This window comes from Lates calcarifer, linkage group LG17 (assembly GCF_001640805.2).
Source record: "Lates calcarifer isolate ASB-BC8 linkage group LG17, TLL_Latcal_v3, whole genome shotgun sequence".
Classification (NCBI taxonomy): Eukaryota; Metazoa; Chordata; class Actinopteri; family Centropomidae; genus Lates; species Lates calcarifer.
Window position 1 is genome coordinate 22,400,275 of NC_066849.1, and position 22,146 is coordinate 22,422,420.

The 22,146-nt window shown below is 40.1% G+C and overlaps 1 protein-coding gene across 1 annotated transcript in view; it reads left to right on the forward strand.

The window, feature by feature from the left end:
* The first annotated feature begins 1,890 nt into the window (after positions 1-1,890).
* Positions 1,891-22,146, forward strand: part of lrrc7 (leucine rich repeat containing 7) — a 112,982-nt gene continuing 92,726 nt past the window's right edge. Inside the window, exon 1 of the mRNA XM_051077515.1 lies at positions 1,891-2,411. The gene's annotated coding sequence lies outside the window, so the exon portion shown is untranslated. The remainder of the gene's footprint in view (positions 2,412-22,146) is intronic.

Sequence of the window (22,146 nt, forward strand, 5' to 3'; positions counted from 1 at the left end):
ACAGCCTTTAGATAACAGAAATGGGTGATGGAAAATCTGCCTGTACAAGTTTTTAGTTCAGGACTCTACAAGGACAGTTTCTATCAGGTCAGTTCCTTTGAGAGGAGCTCCTCACATCCACCTGCTTTGTAGAGACTCTTCTGATTTGTGTTCAGATCTAGAGGGCAAACTTGTCAACCCCAAGCCTGTCACACACCAGGTGCACACAAATTCTCTGTCTGTTTCTACTTCAGCCAAGCTTAGCTCAGTTTTTAATGTACTCTGCCTTCTGTCCGTCAGGTTGTGTTGAACAGCATCAAAGCATTAAAACAGTGTGCTTTCTCACCTGCCTTTTCATTTTTATTTCACTTACTTACCTTCAGTAGAAACAGTGCCCCCTGCTGGCAGTCATATGTACAGTTGGCTTTAGGGTTGAGGGTTGTGGCAACTTCAGCACTGCAGTAAGAATACATTTTTGTCTCTTACATGAATTATACACTTCTCTGCAGAACTAAAACCATATGGAGATGGCAGATGCTGATGTTGTTGTAGCAGTGGTATTATAGCACAAGCCTACAGGGAAGATGCATTTCATACACAGATTAGCACCTTAAACCTGTAGACCTCCGGGAGTATTTAGTCTTGACAGTGCTCAGGCTTTGGTGCCATAAAATCTTCCATCCTGGATATAACTGAAATTACAGATGAAATGAAGTTTTTATCTTTTCATCTCAAACAAACACTTCCACTCTCAGAGAGTCAGGTGCTGCTTTTGAATGTTTGGGTGTTGAATCCCCTGCAGTTTTATCGCTGAGTGATTATCTCGTCAAAGAAATTCAGATTACCTCTTGAGCAAAATGTGATTTTTAACTGCTATTTGTATTAAATGTATCATTTGTTTGTTCTAGATCATACAGTCAGTGTACCAGTGTTCTGTGCCAGTGTATCTGAGAGGATAATGAACAGAAGGAATATGGAGGTTAAGTAAATTATATGTTCCATTTTATTAATGTAATATGACAACCAGGGCTACAGCTATCACTGAGGTGTCATGTCGTCGCTATTTTCTATAGGGATTCTTTTTTTCTTTTTTTTTAGATGAGAACTTAAACTTACAATTTAAACTTACAAATGACAAGTATTTCTGAGCTGATCCCAGTATTTTAGAGGTGATATATTTACATTTGAGTACTTTTAGGCCAACAAACTAATTTCAGAGGTAAAGAGTTCAGTATTTCTCCACTACACTCTTGTTCTTAGGAATATTTTGACTTTACTAAGTTCAATATGAAGAATCAGATGATCGAAATAACTTTATAAGCTGGCTGGACAATCTTTGTAAGTTTTCTCCTCCACTGAATGTGGTTTCTTGCCGGGAGCAAGTGGTGATGTCGGTCACTTGCTGAGAACTTCAGCCGTGTCTGGGTTTACAAGAGGTTAGATTTCACCCTCTGGGCTATTCATCGGTGAGTTGCTATCGGAAAGTGACGAGACAGGCCAGCCTGGCTGCAGCTAACTGGTTAGCATGCTAATTTTAAGTCTTTTGATATCCAGTATGAACAAGAGCAATAATTACAGCAAGCAAAACCTGATTTTAGTGTTCAGATGGACACTTGACTGTTGTTTTAAGGCAGACTTTAAAAGACTTGCGAACCTGTCCTTTAACTAACCCCTAGTGCTGCGTATACAGTAAGTCAGGCTGCTCTGAAGCAACAACAGCCTCCATAATAATAGGACAGACTCCTGCTGCTGAGAGCTGAAATATTCAACATTCATCCACACCTCTGACAGAGAGAGAGAGAGAGAGAGAGAAAAGAGAAAGAGAGAGAGAGTTGAGGACTTGAACTCCTTTTCTCTCCCACATCTCTTCTCCGGCTCTGCTCTGCAACACACACTCACACTCACACATGCCAGTCTGTTGCTAAGCAACTGTAAAATAAAGCAGCAGGCTCTGAAGTCAGAAAGAGAGAGAGAGAGCGACCGAGAGGAGAGAAAGAGAGTTCACAAGTACTGCAATCCACTACTGTTTGTTTGGCTCCGTACATGATCCCACCACAGCTCTCGGTACCCATCTGTGGATCTGCGAGGACTTGTGACTTCTGGTTCTCCGTCGGCCTGGCCAATCAGCGTCGGCAGGGGGACGGGCCCAGTGGTTCCCTTGGTTACCTGTGTGATTGACGTCCAGCCTCCTGCAGCGGAGCGCGCGGCAGTGTATCACTGATGCTCCTGCTTCGCCCCCGGAGACTGTGGAGAAATCTGGAAGAGGAGAGACGGAGAGAAAACACAAGAGCAAGAGGAATGCTAATTATTTAAAGTCCTTTCACTCTCTTCCTCCTGCTCTCTTTGCTGGGAAGATGAAAGCCGGAGCGCTGGAAGAAGCCGGCTGAAGGGAGAAGAAAGGAAGGATTCCTGAAGAAGGGGGGGATTTGTTGGTAAGAGAGCCCCACACCACTTTTCTCTGTCTGTCTTGGCTTAACCAGTCACCTGTCCTTGCCAGCACTGAATTATATGCTAACAGGTAAACAGATATGTCTCCAGGCTGTGTGTTATGTGTGAGTGTGTGTGGGTGAGACAGAGAGAAAGACAGATTCTCTGCATGCTGCGTGGCTGTAGAGGGGGGTTTAGTGTTACTGTATGAAACCTACATTACACTAGATTGCCTGTTTTACAGTATCAGTTATGCAAAGGCTTTAGCTGAGTCAAGAGCCGCTGGTCTATATGGGAATGTAGGAGCCAAAGTGATTAAAATGACACTGTGTATATGAGCTGTATCAGTCATTTCGGGGCTACAGTTACAGCTGAGGCCAGGATTTCTAGGCTTGTCTACTGTATCTGCATAGGAGGAGGAGTATTAATTACATAACACTCTATCTATACTCTCTGTATCAGAGCTGTGCAGCATCACACTGTCCCACTAGTCCAAAAAAATGAGTATGATCTGTCTGTTTTCTACTGTAACCTAGAAAGACATAGCTGGTGGGATAGCCTCAACTTCAAGTGGAAGAATCCATGTATTTGTTTGTATATGTGTAGCACTCTGATCTTAATTGGAGGAATTCCAGCACTTCATTGTTGTGGACAGGTGTGTGAGTTAACAAGTGGGCAGGTGAAAAAAAAACTCCCTCATGTCTTGTTACAGTTTGGGAAAAGTCTTTAAAAGAGACGATAGGACACAGGTTGTGCATTAGGTTCAAATAGTTCTAAGTCCTTGGCATGCGTGCCAGCCCTCTGTGCCACCAGGATTTCCTAAAACCTCCATTAGTAACCTCGGGTCAGGCAACAGCCGGGCTCCTCGTGCCCTCAGGGCTCTGCTCTGCACCATCGGGGGACTTGGCTTTCTGCTCAGCTGCTTCCCCCGTCAAGAGTCTTCTGCCCCACTACCTGCACTCACCTCAAGCACTTTTAGGCTGTCTTAGATGAGGTGTGAAAACTTTCATCTGTATGACATCTGTTTTCTTCCTAGCAGTTTTTTTTTTTTTTTTTTTTTGTCTCATTGGGTTTTGTGAGAGGGAGTTGGACTTCAGAGATCAAGCTGGCATGTTCCATTATCCAAAAAAATAGATTCAATAACAATGACTTGTTATATTGGCACTATGTAGTGAACAAAATGTGTTATTTGGAGTTTGGCTCATGAGTTTAGATCTCCTTGCTGTCAGATATAGTTAGAGATGCAAACTTACAGATGCATAATGAAAGTGTCTTTCCATACCTTTGTAAATTCACAACTGTAACAGCATAAAATCATTTTCTGCTTCCTAAATAACATCAGAGATTTAGGAAGGCTCTGACTGAATTGCACATCTTGATTGTCAATATACCCACTGTCAGTTATTCCAGAAAATTTAACATATGTTGATTGTACATTAATCATTTCAGACACTTTTCAAACTAAATGCCAAATATTCACCAGTTCAAACTTTGTCAGATTTGAGGACTTTCTGCCTTTTTTAAATGGTATTTTTCAGTATTTTCTAACATTTTATAGACTAAACAATCAATTGATTTATCTAAAAAGAATAACTGACAGTGATTACAATTATTAGTTGCAGCCCTACAGACATATAACACTGCAGCATCCTAACAACAGATCTTTGCCCTGTTTCAGGTTTCTTTACATCAATGACAACTGTGTCTCTAAATAACAATGAATATATAACATATAAAACAAAATCAACTTTAACATGTCATACAGTCATGATTAATGAGTGAATCATGTGGTTTACCCATTTAATTGATCCTGCTGACAGTTTTCAAACCAATAACCTAACCAGTTTGTCAAAGAAATGCTCCAAGTAGCTCATCAACTTATTTTAAGTAAAGTTTAAGGACACCACTCATTTGTATTCAGATACAGGCAGCCACAACAAAATTCAAGCTAAGGAATAGAACTCATTTTTAGACTCTACTGTCCTTGGAAACAGACAAATTACACATGTTTTTTTTCAAGGCTGATCCATTTTTAGACTAAATTTGATAAAATTCAAAAACTAAAATAACAACAAAAGGGATTTTATGCAGAGAGGGCTTTGGACATAATGGAAGAAGATACAATTTACAGAAAATATGATAGAACAGCTAAATGAATAAATACATTATGTTTTTTTAAAAATCAGATTGGGTTGGTGGAAAGTCAAATCCAGGATATGTGTCCTGACTGTGCAGACTGTGCACTGTGTAACTTAGCAAGAGCCTTGGTTATGACCGATTATACAGAAACTTGTACTGCCTAAAAAAAATAAAATAAGAATATCATAAAAATCCTGAAGATCTTATAATTTATTAGATATATAGATAATTTTAAAGATGTATTATATAGATAGGCGAGATGTTGAACTGTCTTGTTCATAATACATCTCTGGAGAGGATGTTTTGTTTCCTCTGCCCATTATCACATCCTCCTCCTGAATGGAGACATTTTTATTCCGACCATCTTGATGTTAACTGACTCACTCTGCTCATAAAACTCTGCTCCATCTTGTCAACTGGAAAAGAACTGGCTAACATGGCAGCATTACAGGTTTTTCAAATTTGTCATAGTCTACCTATAGCAATGATGTGGAAGAGGTATCTGATGAAGCTCTGTGATCTGCAGGTCTGATATCAGTCCACACAGCGAATTCAGATCCTCGCTGCAGATATAAATCACCAGAACAAATCTATCAGCTAACAGCTCAGATGGAGGCTGCAGCTTTCCTGTTTGGTATCAGAGAGAGTTAATCAGACATCCCATAGCATTACAGTAGCTACAGTTGGAGGTGTTTGGGTCTCTAGAGCTACTGCCTGTCTGCCTGCGTGCGTAGGAGGAAACATCTCATCTTCACAGCTCTGTCTTTTGCAGTTATAAAGCTTTAGGATTCGTTTCTGCTTCATTGGATTGTATGCAGAGCAGTGGCAGGGAAGGATGACAGGGAGAGAGGAAGTGGGGGAATCAAACAGGCCAGGAGCCAGATTTTATCCCACAGCATCACAAGTACATTCAGGCATTCACCTTAGCCCACGGATTCACTGGGCTGCCCCACAGCTGAGAGATTCCTCCAGCCAAGTGTACAGGAACATCAGTATAGTCCTGTGATTACAGCCTGAGCCCTGGTGAGCCTCAGATTTCTCCTGACCGGGGCTGACTGGTAAAGGTTCGACTGAAATCAATCATGTTTTAGCAAAGTCTGTTGGATCACAGAATGACAGTGTGTCAGTGACAGAGTGTAAGTGACAATGTGTCGGCAGGAGGTGCAAAACTGTAATTAAACTGCCAAATTCCTCTGTAAGATATCACTGAAATGACTGGTAGTGCTTTATTTTACAGGTCCTGTCATTTCCTGGAACCTTTACTCATAAAATCCTAAACATTAGCTGGTATTTAGCTGCTAAAACTCAAGTTACAAAGTGTATAGTATAATATAATATATGAAAATGAAGTGTTACCAAAAGAACTATGATTAAAAATCTTAAAATTGAGCCACTATTTTATACATTTTTTGTGAGTCCGAAATGATGTTTGAGATGCTGTCTTACTGGCAATACACATAGACACATCCACAAACACATTTGTATAATGCATACCTAATCTGCTAGTTTAGCCTAATAAATAACTTTTTGAATCTGGTCCAAATGGCTGCTCCCTAGTGTAGTGACATTCATCAGTGACCCTGTAGCAACCTGACCCAGTCCAGGCCCATCAGGTCAGAGCAGATTTAGTCAGTGGAACCAGTCCTCCACTTAGCATCTATCCTTCATTAATGCAGCATTACTCCCCAAATACAACTGCATTCCTGGTGTGTTGTATCATAGATACTGAAGGTCTGGGAAAAAAAAGACAGATCTCTAAATTGGCCAAAAATGTGTTAGACACAGTGGGTGAGCCCCTGAGTATAGTTAAGGTTGTTTATCCTGGGACAAGAAGAGGGATCGTGGATAACAAACCTCTCTGTGGGGCCAAATATCTCTGAGGAGACACAGTGTTTTCTGTGTCAAGTCAAAGGCAGCTTGACTTCCTGTTATGGTCTCATCTAAGGCTATTTGTAGTTCCTCTGACTGGTGTGGAGCCCAGAGTATCAAACATTCACACCTTGATGTCATATGTAAGTAGTTTTTGATGCCCCCCCCCAATTTAAAGTTTGCAGGAATCACTGGTGGTTCCAGCTTTACAAACATGAGTTGTGCGGCTGTTTCAGCTTCCAGAACTTTATTTTGAAGATCCCAAACTTTCCAAGTATGTCTGAATTTAGAGGATAAAAAAGACTCAATTTTTAAATTAAAAGATTAACAAATCATATATTAAAGCAGCAGCCAGCAGTAGTGTATGTGATATTGTGGTTTTAGACCAATGAAACTGTAGAACAAACTGAGTCAGATAAGGGGTTTTTACTGGTGTTGAATGACGCTGACACAGTGCTCGGGAGAGGTGCATCATGGGGGGTTGTTTATGCATCATTTTATACACTTACATGTGTATAAAAATGTAAGTGTATAATTTATACACTTACATGTGTATAAAATGATACATAAAGGCATTGAGAATATTTATATGTGAGGGAATGGTGCAACCTGTAAAAACAAGGCATTGTAGCTTTAACGTTGGAGCAAGCTGAAACAGAAAATACTGTTGTCAAAATGTGTATTTTTACAAGAACTTTAGGGCAGAAATCAATAGTTGAAGAAGTTATAGATAAAGGCATGGAGTCTCTCTCAGCAGGCAGAATCCTGTACACTTGGTGAGAATGGTTTTGATCCTGTGTCCAGCTGGTGTTACTGTCTGTGTGTGTATATATTTATATCCAGATGATTATCCTGTCTGGTTTCAAGGTTACACTCTCTTTCTGAGATGCGATCTGTCCCACAATGACACCCCTGTGGCCCCAAACTGTATCATACTCATAACAACGCTGTGGGGTTCGGTTTTAACATCCTACAAACAAATGTAGTTGCTAAGCAATATCATCCAAGACTCTGCATGGAGGCTGCAACTGTATCTGTTGCCTGGTAACATTTGCTCATTGAATGTCCTCGTGGAGCTTCAGCAGTTTAATTGCTAATGAGATATAAGCCCGGTGACACACTGACCTGTGTCAATAGAGTCTGAAGCTGCTTGATTTAAGCACTTTCTTATTTCTGTTCATGTCCTTGGTGTTCTGTTGGACGCACATTTTGATTCAGTTTAACTTCATCTGCACATTAAATAAACAGGGTCCCATATTGACAACATCACCTGATTTGAGAAAACTTAATTGTAGCAATTATACAATGTAGAATTTTACATGTTATGAAGACAAAATGTTGACTATGATTTGTTTTTCATTTCACAAATTTCCTAAAATGTCCAAATTAATAAAATTAGAAGCTAAATATTATCAGCAGTTCACTTTGGTGCCCTGGTGCTTCATATATTCAGTATTACAAATCTTGTGTGACTGCAACTGACAGCTGACATCCTCCCACTGATCCATAAATAAAAGTTGTCACTCCAGCAACCAAGTAACGCCATTAATCATATAGTGCAACATATCTAATGTCCCCATTAGTCACAGGGAGACATCAACCTGTCTCCCCTTATTTCTAGGAAATTAGTTTTCCCATAAAGAAGACATTCTTATGTTAGGAACCTCTGGGAAGGTTTTAATCTGATTGAGAGGCGAGGTCAGGGACTATTTCCTCCCAAAGTGGAGGGATATGATTCTAGTGCTTAGGACAACTTGATTAAAATCTCTACACGCAGCCATGGTGCACAGGTGTTTTCACTTCTGGCTGATTATACCTTTTCACAGGACTGTGTGGGTGTGTACGGATCAAACTAGCCACACTGCCTCTCATACATGACACATATCACTGGTGATCAAGATGATAGTTAAACAACACTCACAGTATGACGCAAGTGAAACTAGAACTGTATTCTGATAAAAATATAGATCTATTTATGATCTGTGTACGATATGCCTTTTTCACCACAGACATTTTGTGGGAAAACCACAGGTGTGAGTAATAAACTTAATGATGGCAGATTTTTCCATTTAGCAGCTTTGGTTTTAAAGGTCACTGTCCCATTGTCACTAAGCTAAGTGGGACATATAAATAGAAAGGAGCCACAGTTACTGTTATAAGTGACACCTGTGTTTTTCCGACAAGTCAAAATGTCTGCTGTGAAAAAGGTTTATTTGAGGAAGAAGATGTCACTTCCAACTGTAACTTGGACAAAAAACTCTTCGATGGTTCTCAAAATACCAACCTGAAACTGGGGTGAGTCCTCCAAAATTAAATGACAAAATACAGATGCATAAGTGTTCAGGAAGACTTCATTTGTCTATGCCCTGTTAAACAGTTAAGTTTACAACATTAAAACCACTGACAGATGAAGTGAATAACACTGATCATCTTGTTAGAATACAATGCTCTGCTGGGAAACCTCAGGTCCTGACAGTCATCTGGATGTTACTTTGACACGTACCACCCACCTAAACAGAAAGAGTACTTCTACTTTTAATACTTTAAGTACATTTTGCTTTTGTACTTCTACCTGTAGTGGAGTATTTTTACAATCCTGTACTGGCTGCTGACTGACTGCTGACTGCTTACATTTACTTTCATCAGTGATAGTTGATAAACGACCTTCTTGACTTTGCAGTGCTCTGACTTGAATATAATAATGATAATACACGAGAGGCATAAACTGAGGCCATAGCTTCACTGACGTCTCATCTTCAGATTTATGGAAATTGATCGTCCAGTGTAGGTATACCCTGAGGAGAGGTCTAATCAGCCAGAAAACATCTGTAAACCAATCAAATTAAAGTAGGTCCTGTTACAACTGGGGCACCCTGACCCATATATACAGACAGACAAGGTAAAAAAAAAAAAAAAACAGACAGACAGAGAGAAAAACTGCCAGAAATTATGTATTTTTGTTTGTGAATGAACTCAGACTAGGTGCAGATGAAATATTTCCTAAGTAGTCTAGTTTCAGAAAGACTGTGTGTGTGTGTTTGCGTTTGCTTGTCTGTCTGTATAGTTACTGTATGGTTGCATCATTCTCAGTAGGATTATGAAACGGTGAGAAATGTGCAGAGAGAGGGAAGAAAGAGTGAGACAAAGGAGGAAAAAAGACTGAGACAGACAGATGAGAGATGTGAACAATGCCAGGTTTCCGCTTATTTTTGAGACATATTAATGGCAACAATAAAAGTTATTTAATTCATCTGTCACAAGTCACACAACTAAAGAGGTTTTCCCCTGAAGTAGAGAGTGACTCACTCAGATGATGAGCTTTGAACTGTTTCCATTATTGACCAACGTGTAAGCGTCCTAATCTGTGATCAACTAACAACACCCCATAATCAATGTGTGTGATTGTCCTGCAGCTTTAGATAACCAATGTGTATCAGATTCAATGATTTTCTCTAGAATAAGGGATCAGTTCAGACACAGAGCTGTGCATCCATCTGTTTTTAATGTTAAAACATGTTTTGCTCTAGAGATAAAATTCAAATTTTTCAATACTATGTCTTACATGTATGAAATTCAGTTGGCCTACAGGCTCTCACAGATTCTTTTGTTCTTTTTTTCTCAGCCTCTTTTGAGCAAATTTGCCCTTGATAGTTCTCCCACTACTGAACCATTCTGGGACCAATTGATACCATTATCTCTGCACCTGTGTCCACCAGAAAATGCTTTTACACTTATACTTTCAACTTTTTTTTTTTGTGTGTGTGTGTGCCAGTGTAGATAACGAGGAAATTACCCGGACTGACTGTACCAAACGTTTACAGGTGCAGGCGGACTTTTCTTTCTTTCTCCTCCATATGAAAGTAAGAACATGGTGCCTCTCTGTCATGAGCAAGGCCAGGGGGGTTTTCATGGGCGGTATGGCCCCTTCTAAACTGGACTTGAGAGAGAATAACCACTAAAAGATGCAAAATGTCTCATTTAGTCTGGTTGTCCTGTCACTGTGTAGGACCGGGGGGGGTATATATTTGTTTTCAGGGTCCTGTTGTCTCACACTCAATCCATAACTGTAGGCTATTTGGAGTTATAAATATCAGTTATTTGTTTGTATAATTTCAAATTACAATATTTATAAATGGTTTATTTGCCATTCATTTATTACTCTGAATAAACATGAGTATTAATAATGTATAGATTACTACTGGAGAGAACCAGAGCTTTAAACTTTAGTCTCAAACGTTTTACAAATGTAAAACTGCCCCCCCCAACTCCAGACTTTCTGAATCTGTCCCTGATCTCTTTGGTTTTAGTAGATGGCTGACAAAGTGGTCACCTTATTTCATGAGGCTGAATCATGTTATGATTAATTTGCTGCATTGCGCTCCGGGGCGTACATAATATAAACAGAATATAGAACAAAGGGCTGTTATGTTTGCAGCTTTGCAGTTTCATTGTTTATGTCATCAACTGTCACAACAACAAACAGAACAGTCCACCCACATTTTTTTTTCTGTGTGTGTTTGATTTGATTTACAGGCAAAAATATTTAAAACAGTTTCCAGTAAATTGAAATGTTGTCTTTGCTTTTGTGATCAAGTCTGAGTGAATGGGAAAGAGAAGCCCTTCTGCAGATTTGTTTTCTTGGTTAAATATAAAAGTAAATTCCTTTAATTGTGTTGTGGGCACTACAGCGTTTGATTCCACATGCTTATTGCTTATCAGCATTTTACAGTGTGCTAAATTAAAGCAGAGAATGAGAACTAAACATAATACTTATTGGAGATTAGAGGGAAAAAAGCAAAACATGAAACTCTAAAATACTGTTTGTTTCAAGTGAGTCATGAAAATTGTTAACTCTACCTCACAGCAAAAATCCAGAAAACTGAAATGTGCAAAAAAATACCCATGCATTTGTTTTTGTGGCACAGTTAAAAAGCTCGCAAAGCTGCACTTTTTTTTTTTTGCCTGTGATTGTGATCAGTTAACTCATTGTTCCTTCCTGTTGACAGTAGAAACAATCAAAAGCTGTCTGTTAAGAATCAATACACTTTAGATCGGGACAAGCCATCAAAACACTTCACTGAAGATCTAAAAATATAGCTGCAGGGGTGGAAATCCACCTGACGTGTGCGCCTCTGCATCTAATATCATCTGCCAAGTAAAAACACAAAACCCACTTAGAATGACTGGAGTTTAAAGACAGAATGGAGCGACTGCAAATGACTGATCAGCCTGATAAATCATTCTCAAACTCTGGTAGAAAATAGGCCCTTTATCCCAAGATTTTAACTTAATTTTTACATCATGACAGTAATATTTACAGTATCAGACCAAGTATTGGAAATGTAAGGGGAGGTGTGTGTGACCAAAATCAGTAAGGTTCATTCTCTGGGGACCATGAATCAATCAATCCATCAATTAGTTGTTGAGATATTTCAGTGAGGACCAAAGCATTGGACCTGCTGACAAGCTAATATTAGCACCATTAAAGCCACAAGCGCTAACACTGCAGCTAAAACCTGGTGTGTTTCTCCTTTAGTTAAATGGTCTGTTTGAATTTCAGTTTTAGCTGAAGCAGTTAAAAATGTTTGATGTGGAAATAAATCACTTCTCAAGGACCTTAACAGCTCCATACAAGTCATGAAATCAGTGTCTTTAAATTTAAAGCTTTTAAAACAATTAATGACCATAGCTGTCATCTTTATTTCAGTTTCATTAAATGATTTGTGATGTCTTCTCTCTCCTCTTTCCTTCCCTCACCTCCCATCTCCCACCTCCCCATCCCTCTTCTTTGCCTTGCTTTTCCTGGTGTATATTCTATTTTCTGTTTTTGTAAATACAGATTAAGCTTGTTGTTACTTTCATGTTTGTTCCTGTTACTGTGAAGCACTTTGTTACAAAGTGCTATTTAAATAGATCTTTATTTACCTCCGCTCCTCTCCTGTTTCCTCCTCTTATCTCCTCTCTTCTCCCGTCCCTTGTTTCCTCCTCTCCTCTCTAGTTCTGTCCTCTCTCCTCTCCTCCCTTGTTTCCTCCTCTGCTCCACTCCTCCCTTGTTTCCTCCTGTCATCTCCTCTCCTCTTTCATCTTCTCTCCTCTCCTCTCCTCTCCTCTCCTCTCCTCTCCTATGATGAGCTGCAGCTCTGTAGGTTACCATAGCACCCGGGAGAGAAAAAGTCAACCCACACAGAGTCTCCTGCCTACCACTCATTCTCTTCCTCTCTCTCTTTCTCTGTCGTTCTCGTCTGCCATTGTGTCTTTCCTCCTCTTTACTTTCTCTGTCTACCTCATCTCTCTCACCGTCCTTCCTGTCTCTCGCCGCTCTCCTCAGCTTGACGCCTTTATGATTTTTTTAATATTGTTCACATCTTGTGGTTGAATTTTGTTACATCTGTGTTCACCTGAGCGCAGGCTTGTACACGTACTGTAGATGCTTGGTTATGAATATGCAGATATGTTCTGCCCAACATGACAACTCAGCTTCACTGTCCGCCCACATACACAGGATGCCCATGGACACACACACACACACACATTCAGATCCACATGGGAGAGTGGGCTCTGATTGAGGCCCTTCAGACTCTCCAAAGTTGTTGACGGCAGCCAGCCAGCATAGGCCACTAACGTGTGTGTGATGTCTTCTGTTTTCTTTTGTTTGTTTGTTTTCTTTCCATCTCTTTGAATGGCCTGACACTCTCTCAGTGTCAGTAACCACTTCTGTTTAAATGCTAATGGAGCATTCATTGGAAATTTGTCATTGTGAGTTTGTGTTTGTGCACATTTGAGAGAGGGACTGAGGGAAAGAGAGAGAGAGAGTGAGTCATCAGAGAGCCTTCCCAACCATTAGCCAATTAGATGGGGCGGTTTGGGATTGCCAGTGGACGACAGCCTGAGGTTATTACATGCAACGGTCGGTTTTCGTGGACAACATCGTACATGCCTGTAAACGTGAGTGTTCATGCGTGAAACACATATTTGTCCCAGATGGCTTGAACAACCTGTGCAACATACAACGCCCTCTCTCCTTACACCCTTGATCTGAGTGAGGATGGAGGAAGGACAGAGGAAAGATCTGTCTTTGAGGATGGACAGAAATGACATTTATGTCATATATACAGAACGGACAGAAGATATGAGAAAGAGAGAGAGAAGGAGAGATTGTTGTGAAGGTTAAAAGATGTTGGTTGGGTCCAGTGCCTTTATTTCATAAGTGCAGTCATTTTTCTGGAAAGGACAGCCTTAGAGATGAAGAGTTACAATGTTAAGCAAATATTAGGAAGATGTTCAGTGCAATAAAGGAGATCCTCATCTCCATGAAATTCCACATGACAAAACACTGAGCGATTGGAACTGGGGAGAAAAATCGGGGGAGACGAGGAGGATTAGAGGAAGGACATGAGGTAAAACAGAGGAGAACATTCTGCTCTGGCAGTCCATCCATTGTAGTTTCCAGTGATCTTTCAGAATACCATCTGCTGTCTGCTCCTTTCACTATTTACTGTGTAAATAATCAATGTGGTCTGATGATCAGCAGGATGGTTCACCATGCTGTTCGCATTCTGAGTCTGGCAAACTCAGTCAATCCCGGGAACCCCAAAAATGAAAGGGGTCACTTTCTAAACAGCGAGTTTCAGCTCAGCAAAAAAAGACCCTGAGCAGTGGTTTATGTTTTAACAACAAACATGAAAATGGCTGTGAGGTGGCGTGGGCTGTCCTCAGTCAGAGAGTTAATGGAGTTTTGCTCAGTTGCTCAGAACAAACAAGGCAACAGGTGTGGGCAGGTAGAGAGAAAAATACAGTACGTTCAGTCAAAGTGAGCGATTGAGCACAGTCGCTTCCTTGCTGATGTTTGAAGTCGTGCACGTATAGAGTGCGTGCGGTGGAATGCAGATTTTAATGGCCGCCGATTGCAGCAGGTTACAAAAGCAGCCTCTGAACACGCAGCTGAAAAGAATCGTGAGTGATTTGTATGTACGGCAGTGAGTCATGTTGAGAAGACGTTATTCAAATTTAACACAGCTGTGAATGCGTTTGTTGCGTTGTTAGGTTTGAACATTATGACAGATTAAAGGCTTTAAACTCTTTCTCTTTGTGTGTGAGTGTGTGTGCATTGTCCTCCACCACAGGGGTTTGCACACCATCAGGCTGTGCTGGCCTCCCGTCAGAAAACTGACTTCCTGTTCAGTGAACGAGCAGGAGGAGAGCCTTGACAGCTCTGTGTGTGAGTTCATTTCTGTGTCTGTGTGTGTGTGTGTGTGTGTGTGTGTGTGGTGTGTGTGTGTGTTCGTGTTCCTGTGCATGCAGCAGGTGGAGCCCTGGTTCCAGTATTGGATGTCACATTGACTTTAGATGCATCTGTGAGCCTCCAGTTTCAGTGGTAGTGAGGGCAAGAACCTGTTTGTGCATTCTCATTGCGTTGACTCACCTCCTATTTGGGAACAAAACTCTCATCCCCACAAGTTTAATAATTTATTTTAGGGTTAAAACATTTCTTTGGAATTTGGTTAAAATAGCACAAAGGCAAAGGTCAGGGTAAAAGATTAAAACAGGGTTGATGAGTGAATGTAAAACAATACAATGGGTGTGTGCTGAAGAGACTGAGAGAGGCATTACCATATTTTTGGCTTGCTGACAGTTTGGGCTATCTCCCAGCCATACAGAGCCACCAGCAATCTATGATATTATCTGTAGAATTAAAAGTAAAATGGCATAAGATGTAAAAAAAAAAAATCCAAACTCTGACACTTTCATCTGAGGTGTGCAATGCATCAAAGGGGAAATGTATGTTTGAAAATTTTTGTCATTTCAATAGTGCACATGTTACTGCAAAATATAGTGTGGTTACTTCAGTTCAGGCCAGTTTTTGCAAGTGTGCTTTTATTGACAAGTCTGTTCTATGTGCAGCAATCCTTTAATCCAAGGCCATTTTCTCTTGCAAGAGATAGAAATTACATTTACGCTAATATGAGAAGTTGAGTTGCTGCAAAACACTGTGTAGGATTTACCCTAATTATCTTTTCCAATATCTGTTTTTGAGAGAGACTGTGGGGATAGGCAACACTTTTTCACTAGTCTGTGTGAATGCTGCCTTCACGTACTTTTGTACATACGTATGTAAATGTCTTTGAATGGTGATGGAACCTTTAAGCTTAGGAAAAAAAAGTGAATGAAGTGTGTAGTCAGTGACTAAGAATCTGTGAACTGACCTGAACAAAGTGATTCATGAGTTCCACCTCTAGTTTCACTCCACCTTTGAGTGCAGCCGTTCGGATCACATATAAACAGTTTTGATTTCCAATATGGTCGGACGGCATGTCTTTTGCACTAGTTCTTCCAAACCATAAATTGACCCCAACTCTGAAAGACTCACTATAAACAGACCTGAAAACAGTGGCTAGCCTAGCAACAGTAAGACCACAAATAACCCATAATTCAACACTGGTACTGCAATTGTCTAGTCCTCGAATATAAGAATATAAACCCCTACTTTTTCAAACCTAATTTCCAGAAAGAATTTGGGCCAATGCGGTACTAACTGAGTTAATTTTGGCAGTAAATGTCCAGATAGATAGATAGATAGATAGATAGATAGATAGATGGATCTCACTCCTCTCTTCCGTGCTCAGCTCATTAGTTTCCATGGTAACAGCGTGTTGCTGAGCTGGTCGTCAGGCTGCCCACTCAGCCCGCATAGCTCTCAAACACACACAAATGTACACACACGCAAGCAGAAGACACACTAAGTTATACGCACACTCATTCACTCATAGATACTTTCATACACACACACACACACACACACAAATATGCAGTACAGTTGCACTGACTCAAACACAGACCAGACATTAATGACAGAGAAATGCACACACACAGAGCTACACTCATACAAGTACTTTGATGTGTTGAGGCTATACCATGAGTAGGTTATCCTCATCATCATCAGTGTATAGGTATGTGTGTCTTTATATTTTCCCAAAGCAGAGACGAAATGCCTCTTTTTACATCTATAGGAATAGTTAGGTCAGTGATCAGATGCTTGCAGATGTGGGGTCTTCAACTTACATGTACAGGCACAAACACATGTATGTTGCTATTTAATTTGGTTCTTGCAAGGATACAAGTACAAGAACACACACACACACATGCACAAAACTCCTTCAGATATGGTGTGTATGGGGTAGCTAGCCCACTCAGAGCGCTGCAGAGACAAAGACAGAAACAGAAATACCAAAGTAGGTTAGAGCAGAGCATTCTGGGATAGCAGGATACCCCCTGGGCTTCTGCAAGAGGCTCTCTTTCTTTCTCCCTCTTGCTGCTTCTAGCTCTGACTCTTTTCTTTCTTTTCACTTTTTTTTCCTCCTGCATGTTTTCCTTCCTGCTCTATTTCTCTCTTTTGCATTCTTTCTCTTCACTGATTTCATCGCTCTCTCACTCTCTGCTTTTTGGCCTATTTTTTTCTCCTCCTTCCTCTTTATTGAATTTAAATATGCTTGAATTCCTGTGACTACAAGAGAGACAAAGTGAGAAAAGGAGGTAATCCCTCTCAGATGCCAGATGAAGACTTAAATCAGTGTTAAACTTTAATCAGATGATCTGTTGAGTGCTTGTTACCTTGTAGCGTGAGCCTTCATCCTCCCTCTGCTGCATCAGGTTCATATGGCTGTGTTAGAAGAGTTTCTTGTTCCTCTCTCTGCCACTGTGCGGAGTCATGACAAACAATCTTCAAAGACACGCCTTGATGTTTAATCAGTATTTAATCTCTTATATTTCACCATCAGGTACTTGTTGGTGTTGTTTTCCCTCCTCACTGAAAAAATATGCTTTTAATGTTTAATTTAATGTTGTAGTGTAATATCAAATAAGACACTGCACTGTATGATTGAACCTCCAGCCTGAAAATATACCCACCTCCTCTAAATTTAACCTAGCATAACTTCTTTCAACATTGCACCTAAATCTAATTATGTAAATGCTCATGCTAAAAGATAATCCATTTTAATCAGATGCCTGAAGACTAGTCTTCTGGTTTGATGTCCATAAATGTGCTTTATTCATTCCTTCAGTGAATGCTCAGAAAATGAAGGACCCTTATTGTTTATTGCATACAGTAGTTTTCAATATACATTCCACATGTTACATCCACTTCTCTGTAAGATATATGAGGTAGGAAGGAATCAATTTTTGACCTCTTGTTCTTACTCCAGCATTTGTTTGTTCTGTCAAAATTCAGTCACACTTTCTGTTCAGTCTTTTCAACTCACCTGCCCACCCACCGATTCCCTCCCACCACCCCAGCTCATTTTCCCACCCCTACATATCTGTATCTCAGGTGTACTCATACAGAAATAACATCTGAAAAATAAACATATGTATCAATCATTTTGATTGCCCACATGAAAAAGAACACATTATTAAAAAAGTACTGAGACTTTATAATTATGAGAGGTGATTGATAACTTTGTGGAGACTACACAGGGAGTCTGAAGTTAATAACTTTTGTGGTATTTCTGTTTTGGGCAATTGAAAATTGCAAGTCAGCACTGTCAGAGAAAATGGACAACATCAGCCTTTGTACAGTCATCCGCCAAATGTGGATTTGAACTCCTGTCCTATTCACCTTCTTCCTTAAGATGAAGAAGGAGCTCAGTGGTCGCCATTTTGACAATGATGATGATGTCATTGCTGCTGCGGAAACATCTTCTCAGACAGTGCCGACTTGCAAATTTCAAACACAGCATTAAAACAAGGTCAGTTTACTTGCTTGTTCTGGACCTTTTGGCTGGATCAGAACAGTTAGCATATTATTCTAAAGGGTAGCATGGTGTCTATATGCATGGTGTACTGTACATACGTAGCTAAACATAAAGATTACACAGATTTCTCTGTTCACCCAAGCATCTACAGCATTCTGTTTATTTTTGAGTATTTTTATTATGCTTCATGTGAGCAATATCTAATCTTTGTGCCACCTTGAAAATTTTCTCGATGATAATCTTGATGTTTTTATATTCCCAGAATCAGTCAGGTTTATTGATTTGTTTTATCAATTTGTTGAGGCTGTTGTAAAGTCCGTGAACAAGTCTGAACATCACATAACCAGCTTTTCAGATACGTGCCAATATATTAAAAAAGGTAGATGGTCCCTTTAATTGGACATGGTTCTGGTTTTCAGTGATTCTCAGACTGGAACGATGAAACCAAGAGGTAAATACAGGGCTGCTCTGTCTAATTAGAGTTGTCTATTTTTCTTCTCTTTAATCTTTTTCTCTGTCATCATTAGCATGTGTCAACACATATCAACATTTCACAGCAGTTTATTAAAGAAAAAAACCCACCTGTCACAGTTCAGAAAGTAACAAGGAGTTAATTAACTTTGGTAGTTTTTGTAACCCTGTCATAAATATTTAATCATCCACAGATTCACACGTTCATTTCGTTAGGTTCACTTGCTGATTCATTCAATTCATTTCATTCATCTGCTCCTTTCTTCCTCGTTCTCCGGCTTTGGTTCGGTCAGCATATTGTGGGGAAGAGGAGATGAAAACAAAGTGACAGACAGACAGAGAGGAAAGATGGATGGAGTAGAGGGAGGAAAAGCTCGCTGGCTGGCAGATCTGTTAGAAAATCTAGTGTGTAGTTGAAGAGTTGCTGGCTTGATCCCCAGTGCCTGACTGTGCCCACTACAATGCTCTGAATTACAATGAAACTCCTGAGGGATGTTTTCTTCCCCCTCGCTGAAGGAGGCTTAATTATTAACAGGTTTATTAGTGTAAGCCATAAATAAACAATAGCTCCCTTTCTAAATGTAAAGCAACCTGTCAATGCAAATCTTTAATGGTTCAGACTTTTTGCTGCATTTTGGTGCACTAAAATGACATTTATATCAATTGTTTTTGGGTTTCTTTCATCTGTAAAACACAGTTCAGACTGTTTTGATTTTTGCCAATGTTTTGTCAGGAAGTAGGTTACTGTTGTTTCAACATCCCATCCTCACATGACCTCTACTGCCTAAAACTGTTATAGCCAATGGTACCATTACCCTGTTTTTCTTCTGCAATATCTATCTATCTATCTATCTATCTATCTATCTATCTATCTATCTATCTATCTATCTATCTATCTATCTATCTATCTGTGGCCAAAAGAGAGGAAAGGAAATGAAGAGAGAAAGGGAAAGGAAAGACGAAAAGACGAAAGTAAAGGAAGAGGTGAGGTGAGGAAAGGCGGGAGGGTGGTAAAAGAAAGGAGAGAGGTGGGTAAAGAAAAGTGCAAAGGAAAGAGGAGAAAAGGAAAGGAGAGATGAGGGATGGGATGAGGAAAGGAGAGGAAAGGGAGAGAGAGGAGAGGTGAGGAAAGGAGCAAAGAGGATGAGAGAAAGAGAAGGTGAGGAGGGGGATGAAAGGACAGAAAAGAAAAAGAAAGGGGAGGGGAGGAGGAATCACAGGGAGTATGGGACTACTGTGAGTTTCACTTGCCCTGGGCGACACTCTCCATGCATCCCTCCTCACGTGGCTTTTTGCTCTCCCTTTCTTCTTCCTCAGTCTCCTCCTCTACTCACTCCCCCCTCTCCTCTCTCCTCAAGTCCCTCCCAACCTAAGGCAGGAGCATGCAGATGATGGGACGTATGGATTGTTTTCCCTTGTTGTCTCCTCCTCTTCTCATCTCATCACCCCAGTAATGCATGAGCAGAATGCATGTGGCTTTTTACACATGTAGGCCTTACATTTGTGTGTGTGTGTGTGTGTGCATCGGGGGCTTAATGTAGATTGTGTTGTCATTTTGTGTGTGTGCTTGTGTGTACATGTGTGTCTCTTTCTCTGTGTGAGCGTCCCAGAAAAGGCAGACCTCTGGGAGTTGTGCTCCACTTTCACTCCTTTATTAATTCACCCTTCGCTCCCACTCTGTTTGCCAGGATGGACGGGCTGGAGAGAGGGAGGGCAAACAGATGGAAGTGAATGAGTTCAAGGGAGAGTCCAGACAGACAGTAAACATTCATTTTCATTGTTTCTCTTGCTCTGGCATTCAAAAAATTACAGTACTTTAAGTAGAAATTTAATCTGCACTGAACATTTTGGTTATTTTAAAAAGAAACCATTTTCACCACTCCTCGAATCCTTGAGAAATTGCAGCTATTCCTCCAACAGGAGGCACTGGCTTTGTTTTTTTTCACAGATAAGAACAGGGTGAAGCGGCCAACAGACTGTGGGTGGGCAGGGGAGTCAGCATTCAGAGTATTTAGAGAGAAAAAGACTTTGTCTGTGTGAGCTTTTTGAAACTCAGGGGAGGACCATGGAGCAAGTTCTTTCCGTTCTGTTGCCGATTCACCCATTTGTTTCACGTAAAATCCACTGCAGAGATTTCTGTGACACTTTTAGGCATGATGTGCTTCTCTGCTGTATTCAGGCTCTGTCAAAATTCATCTATTTGGCCCATAAGGGAAGATACAGTAATGATTATTTATTGATTGTGTTAGGGATGTTGTAATTACTTTTGCCTTTTGAATTGATGAAACATACGCCATTGAATTCTTATACTCAGCCCTGTATCTCTGGGAATTACACTTGTGTGGGACAGTTATGCTCCTCATGATTTATACTGAGCAGAGGAATTGTGCAAGTCAGAAAGTATGGGTTGGTGAATGGGCATGTGGCGCATTTACTTGCATCCTGTCACAGACTTGCAATTAAAGTGCCAATGATTGATTATATAAATATATAATAATAAAGTATTAAAAATGTCAATGTAACAATGTGAAAGAGGTGGCTTGTAGTTATGAACAAACAGAGGACTTTACAGCACGTTTCAGCTGTTTGCTACACTATCCCTATCACTATACATTATACACAACTTTGTTGTTTTGTTTCACTCTCACTGTTCTCAATGTGTTTTTGTGTGTCACAGAAAGCAGAAATCTTTGAAAATCCACTGTACTCTACTATTCAGCACCAAATGTCAGACAGATACAGTTAGTGACAACCGTCAGATATGTCACTCAGGAGGTGGTAGAGACCAAAAACAGAGCTAAAAGAAAATGAAATGGATGTGTAAATATGCAATGTTTTGCTAGTAACTTCCTTGTATCCACTTAAAAGGCAATGATTGGTCAGTGTTGTAGTCACAGGTTGTCTCATAATCATACTTGTAGTTGCCATGTGCAGATATGGTAGAAAGTAAGAATTTTTGGAACTCTGGCATTGGTAAAAATAAGAATATTTTTGATGATTATACACTTGAACCCATCTCTTCTAGTTGTGTTTCAATGTATGTGATGTTTCCTGAGGTCCTTTAAGTTTCTAGAAAAGTCAGACATCCTCTAAGTGGGCTGGGTTAAATAAATTTAGCTCAGATTAACAATAAGGAGTTTATGTTTTCCCATGAGATACATACAGGGACATGCATGTGAGAGATACCAGGGATTGTAAAATAATGCTTAAAATAACAAGCGTCACCAGCATGAATTTAGAAGTTTTAGCTGGAAAGACCACGAGCTGAGAGGACTTATGATAAACAGTGACAAGAAAAGGATGTGGCTGGTAACAGAGATACCAAGACAGAGTGAGAGTGACACAATGCAATTCTAGGCTGGAAAGCTGCTTCTGTTTTGAAAGAGGAAGAATGACTGACAAGCATGGAATTGTATAGTGGAAAGGAGATAGGTTCTCTCCAAATGAAGCTGAGAATATACTGTCTATATGATACAGAATATTTATATGCAATATTTGCATATGTGTGTGT